Genomic DNA, 6,573 nt, shown 5'->3' on the forward strand with positions numbered 1-6,573 from the left:
GCAACTTAATTATTTAATTAGTTACACTGATAGAAGGAAAGTTTTTCTTGAGAGGTTAAACAAGTCCAATAACATATTTGAAAAGTTTTCTCTTGGGGAAAAACTCATCATAACAGGGAAAGAAATGATTTAAAAATCAAAATGGAGCTCAGAAATCCAAAGTTTTAATTCCTAGAAAAATTTTAATTTATTAAAACAAGGCCAAATTTTTGGGGTGTCACAGATGCTTATGTGAAAAAGCTTCAACCTGATAAGCTCGAACCCAAATCGGAGAAATGTGTCTTCATAGGATATCCAAAGGAAACCATTGGATACACCTTCTATCACAGATCCGAAGGCAAGACTTTTGTTGCTAAATTCGGAAACTTTCTGGAGAAGGAGTTTCTCTCGAAAGAAGTGAGTGGGAGGAAAGTAGAACTTGACGAGGTAATTGTACCTGCTCCCTTATTTGAAAGTAGTACATCACAGAAACATGTTTCTGTGACACCTACACCAATTAGTGAGGAAGCTAATGATAATGATCATGAAACTTCAGAACAAGATACTACTGAACCTCGTAGATCAACCAGAGTAAGATCCGCGCCAGAGTGGTACGGTAATCCTGTTCTGGAAGTCATGCTACTAGATCATGATGAACCTACGAACTATGAAGAAGCGATGGTGAGCCCAGATTCCGCAAAATGGCTTGAAGCCATGAAATCTGAGATGGGATCCATGTATGAGAACAAAGTATGGACTTTGGTTGACTTGCCCAATGATCGGCAAGCAATTGAGAATAAATGGATCTTGAACAAGAAGACTGACGCTGACGGTAATGTTACTGTCTACAAAGCTCGACTTGTCGCAAAAGTTGTATATGATGCAGCCGGAAGGTTTTGTCGATCCAAAGGGAGCTAACAAAGTGTGCAAGCTCCAGCGATCCATTTATGGACTGGTGCAAGCCTCTCGGAGTTGGAATAAACGCTTTGATAGTGTGATCAAAGCATTTGGTTTTTTACAGACTTTTGGAGAAGCCTGTATTTACAAGAAAGTGAGTGGGAGCTCTGTAGCATTTCTGATATTATATGTAGATGACATATTGCTAATCGGAAATGATATAGAATTTCTGGATAGCATAAAAGGATACTTGAATAAGAGTTTTTCAATGAAAGACCTTGGTGAATCTGCTTACGTATTGGGCATTAAGATCTATAGAGATAGATCAAGACGCTTAATTGGACTTTCACAAAGCACATACCTTGAAAAAGTTTTGAAGAAGTTCAAAATGGATCAAGCAAAGAAAGGATTCTTGCCTGTGTTACAAGGTGTGAAATTGAGTAAGACTCAATCCCCGACCAATGCAGAAGATAGAGAGAAAATGAAAGATGTTCCCTATGCTTCAGCCATAGGCTCTATCATGTATGCAATGCTGTGTACCAGACCTGATGTGTGTCTTGCTATAAGTCTAGCAGGAAGGTACCAAAGTAATCCAGGAGTGGATCACTGGACAGCAGTCAAGAACATCCTAAAATACCTGAAAAGGACTAAGGATATGTTTCTCATATATGGAGGTGACAAAGAGCTCATCGTAAAAGGTTACGTTGATGCAAGCTTTGACACTGATCCAGACGATTCTAAATCGCAAACCGGATACGTGTTTACATTAAACGGTGGAGCTGTCAGTTGGTGCAGTTCTAAAAAAAGCGTTGTGGCGTGATCTACATGTGAAGCGGAGTACATAGCTGCTTCGGAAGCAGCAAACGAAGGAGTCTGGATGAAGGAGTTCATATCCGATCTAGGTGTCATACCTAGTGCATCGGGTCCAATGAAAATCTTTTGTGACAATACTGGTGCAATTGCCTTGGCAAAGGAATCCAGATTTCACAAGAGAACCAAGCACATCAAGAGACGCTTCAATTCCATCTGGGATCTAGTCCAGGTGGGAGACATAGAGATTTGCAAGATACATACGGATCTAAATATAGCAGACCCGTTGACTAAGCCTCTTCCACGAGCAAAACATGATCAGCACCAAAGCTCCATGGGTGTTAGAATCATTACTGTGTAATCTAGATTATTGACTCTAGTGCAAGTGGGAGACTGAAGGAAATATGCCCTAGAGGCAATAATAATGTTATTATTTTATTTCCTTATATCATGATAAATGTTTATTATTCATGCTAGAATTGTATTATCCGGAAACATAATACTTGTGTGAATACATAGACAAACCAAACGTCACTAGTATGCCTCTACTTGACTAGCTCGTTGATCAAAGATGGTTATGTTTCCTAGCCATAGACATGTGTTGTCATTTGATTAATGGGATCACATCATTAGGAGAATGATGTGATTGACATGACCCATTCCATTAGCTTAGCACCCGATCGTTTAGTATGTTGCTACTGCTTTCTTCATGACTTATACATGTTCCTATGACTATGAGATTATGCAACTCCCGTTTACCGGAGGAACACTTTGTGTGCTACCAAACGTCACAACGTAACTGGGTGATTATAAAGGAGCTCTACAGGTGTCTCCAAAGGTAAATGTTGGGTTGGCGTATTTCGAGATTAGGATTTGTCACTCCGATTGTCGGAGAGGTATCTCTGGGCCCTCTCGGTAATGCACATCACATAAGCCTTGCAAGCATTGCAACTAATGAGTTAGTTGCGAGATGATGTATTACGAAACGAGTAAAGAGACTTGCCGGTAACGAGATTGAACTAAGTATTGAGATACCGACGATCGAATCTCGGGCAAGTAACATACCGATGACAAAGGGAACAAAGTATGTTGTTATGCGGTCTGACCGATAAAGATCTTCGTAGAATATGTAGGAGCCAATATGAGCATCCAGGTTCCGCTATTGGTTATTGACCGGAGACGTGTCTCGGTCATGTCTACATTGTTCTCGAACCCGTAGGGTCCGCACGCTTAAGGTTTCGATGACAGTTATATTATGAGTTTATGCTTTTTGATGTACCGAAGTTTGTTCGGAGTCCCGGATGTGATCACGGACATGACGAGGAGTCTCGAAATGGTCGAGACATAAAGATTGATATATTGGAAGCCTATATTTGGATATCGGAAGTGTTCCGGGTGAAATCGGGATTTTACCGGAGTACCGGGAGGTTACCGGAAACCCCCGGGAGGTATATGGGCCTTAGTGGGCTTTAGTGGAAGAGAGGAGAGGTGGCCAGGGCTGGGCCGCGCGCCCCTCCCCCCTAGTCCGAATAGGACAAGGAGAGGGGGGCGGCGCCCCCCCCCCCCCCCGCCTTCTCTCTCTCCTCTTTCCCCCTTCTCGAATCCTATTCCAACTAGGAAAGGGGGGGAATCCTACTCCTGGTGGGAGTAGGACTCCTCCTGGCGCGCCCTCCTCCTGGCCGGCCGCACCCCCCCCCCTTGATCCTTTATATACGGGGGCAGAGGGCACCCCATAGACACACAAGTTGATCCACGTGATCATATTCTTAGCCGTGTGCGGTGCCCCCTTCCACGATAATCCTCGATAATATTGTAGCGGTGCTTAGGCGAAGCCCTGCGACAGTAGTACATCAAGATCGTCACCACGCCGTCGTGCTGACGGAACTCTTCCCCGACACTTTGCTGGATCGGAGTCCGGGGATCGTCATCGAGCTGAACGTGTGCTAGAACTCGGAGGTGTCGTAGTTTCGGTGCTTGATCGGCCGGGCCGTGAAGACGTACGACTACATCAACCGCGTTGTGCTAACGCTTCCGCTGTCAGTCTAGAAGGGACGTAGATCACACTCTCCCCTCTCGTTGCTATGCATCACCATGATCTTGCGTGTGCGTAGGAAATTTTTTGAAATTACTACGTTCCCCGACAAAAGTTGCTAACCTTTGTGATCATTTGAATGGATGGGGGCCTGCAAATCTTGACAAATTTGGGGCAAATTTTGTGATGAACTCGAGAGGAAGAAGGGAAGAATATAGGAGAGGGAGAGGAGAAAGGGGGGAGAACAGAGTGCTGGTGGACGAAGGGTTTATATAGGACGACCTTTAGTACCGGTTCGTGGCACGAACCGGTACTAAAGATGCTGGAGGGGCCCCACTCTGACAACATCCTGCCACCACTCTCATTAGTACCAGTTCGTGGCACAAACCGGTACTAAAGAGCTCCTCCCGCCTAGCCGTTGGAACCAGCACTAATGGACACATTAGCGCTGGTTCTGTTACAAACCGGGACTAATGTGTCGCACATTTGACCCTTTTTCTACTAGTGATCGGACAAATCTTTGACATCAGCACTGGTGGAATACGTCGATCTATGGTGTAGGCTTCGTGGCATCCATCTCTCCGGCTCCCATGATGCCCTTCGTTGACGATGGACCACAGATGCCATCTACTCTGCCAAATCCTGCTATCTCCCTCTTCCATGGGTCAACAAGCCGCCCCTCATTGGGAGCTCACTTGGCGATCATGTGCGCCCCTTCGCATCAAGGTCTTCGTTTGGAAAGCCCTACAGGATGGTGTTGGAGTGCTCAACGTCTCGAGCGGCATGGCATGCCCCATGAGCCTGCTTGCCTTCTATGTGACCAGGACATCAAGTCAGTGCATCATCTGCTCTTCGCTTGCCCCTTCTCGCATCAGGTCTGGTACGACACTCTTTCATGGTGTCGCACAACCTTTCAGCCGCTAGACCCCGACCACTAGTTCCTAGACTGGTGGGCTACATCCCTCTCGGCCCGCTGAATGCGCTTGGTACTCTTGTATGACTGTTACTTTGCGGAGAAGATTTCTTTTGTGGGGGTCTTTGCAAAGAAGATTTTTTTGCAGGGGTCTTTGCGGAGAAGATTAACTTTGAACGCATCCTGAGAGAGGCTAATGTATACTCCCTCCGTCTAGTGAAGAGTGTACATCTAGAAATTTTTGCTCAAAGAAGATGGTGTTCTGCTGGTTGCCGACCATCATGGATGGCCATTGACAAGTTCCGGAATACTCCGCTGGAGATCTTCATTGGGTACTTGACACCTGTAGATTTCTGGATCGGATGGGATTCGGTCGTTTGCGCCTCTATTTTAGGCCGAGTGGTTTCAGGAGGGTGTGATGATAAGCTTCGTTGTCTGTTGACAGTATGGGACACATTGGTATTTCGACTTCCGTGGTGAAGACAGTGACAGAGAACGTCATGGTGCCTGAGGTCTGAGGTCTTGTAATAGCGGATCGAGTCTTCGCGGTGATGAGGACTTTGCTTGGTGATTCATGACTTGTGGCAGCGGCATCGGCAAGTGGGGGCGGCAACACAAGCGGATTACAGAGTCTTAACTTTCAGGGTGAATGGCGCAGCTCTCCCGCGTCCTTTCAAAAACTTTCAGGATGAATGCCCAAGGTCTGGCCTTAATTCTTTGTGCCTGGCAGTGACCTTGTTGAAGGCATTGTTTTGAGAGCGCGGATCTTCTCCAGGGTGTAAACCTAAGATCTAGGATCGGGCGATGACGGTGCTTCTACACTATTTCCTTCTTGGAGATGTCGCTTTTGCAGAATTAGGACTTCGGGTGTTGTCTAGGTGGTGGTTCGTGCTGCAGCTAGAGGAATTGATCATTGTGTTGTTGCAGAGGCCGGGTGTAATTGGTATCTCCGCGATATTAATATATTCCCTTTGTCGAAAAATGCACATCCAGATCATCAAAGATGATTATTGTCATGCGGAAATAAATCCTAGTAAAGCCAGAGATGGCCCCAAACCAAGGAAAACACAGAAGGAATGAGTAAAATTCTAACTAAAACAAAAAAAGAAGAAAAGGAAGAATGAGCAGAATCTCTTTTCTTGAATTATTTTTTCAAGAAGTGCCTTCCTCTATCTGCATGCGAGTATACACTATTTGTTACCCAGTGAGCAAATTCCCATTGGATACAAACAATTCGGTGTTTACATCCCAACAACAAACTATTACAATACATTTTATAAACAGAGAAGGTATAAAAACCTAGAACTGAGAGAAATCATTTTTAACACAAATTTAGTATTAGTTTTTTAATTTGAAACTATAATGTTGTGGCAAGATTGTATTTCATTTTAAATTTGAATCATGGGAGAGGGCCCTTTAAAAATTGGCGCATGCTGCTCATTGTAGTGTGCACACGGTATTCTTTAATAAAAGGTGAAAGAATAGTTCACTTTGTGCTCATCACGCAGCTGCATGCATTTTATGATTGACCCTGGGTGACCGCTTATACACTTGGCTGAGAATCCTTCTTCCACAACCAGCGATGTGGGACTAAAAACCTGCACTGCTACATTCCATGAGGAGTTGAGGACGATGTGTTATGTCCCCTCGTTCAACTCGACTGGATCTCCCACGCGGCCTCAGCAGCCAGCAGCAGGCCCAATGCTGCCCGTCCAGCCCGACCACGATTCGTGCACAGCTTTGTCTTCCGGCGCTCTCCTTTTCTGTATTTAAGCGACGAAGCGATCTGCCTGAGCATCGTCGGGCGCGAAAATCTCGATCGACACAACCATGGCATGGATGTCGTCGAGTCTCGGTTGAAAACATGAGCAATTTACTGAGTAATTTTATTAATAGAAATACTAGATAAAGCATGATCAGTATAGTAGTGATAAAACAAACC

At 45.0% G+C, this 6,573-nt stretch overlaps 1 non-coding gene across 1 annotated transcript; it reads right to left on the reverse strand.

Annotated features, from left to right (window-relative positions):
• Nucleotides 1–6,026: 6,026 nt before the first annotated feature.
• On the reverse strand, nucleotides 6,027–6,141 carry LOC123038372 (U5 spliceosomal RNA). Its single transcript, XR_006417826.1, has one exon. It is a non-coding gene; the product is annotated as a U5 spliceosomal RNA (small nuclear RNA).
• Between the last annotated feature and the right edge of the window lie 432 nt (nucleotides 6,142–6,573).

This window comes from Triticum aestivum, chromosome 2A (genome assembly GCF_018294505.1).
Source record: "Triticum aestivum cultivar Chinese Spring chromosome 2A, IWGSC CS RefSeq v2.1, whole genome shotgun sequence".
NCBI lineage: Eukaryota > Viridiplantae > Streptophyta > Magnoliopsida > Poales > Poaceae > Triticum > Triticum aestivum.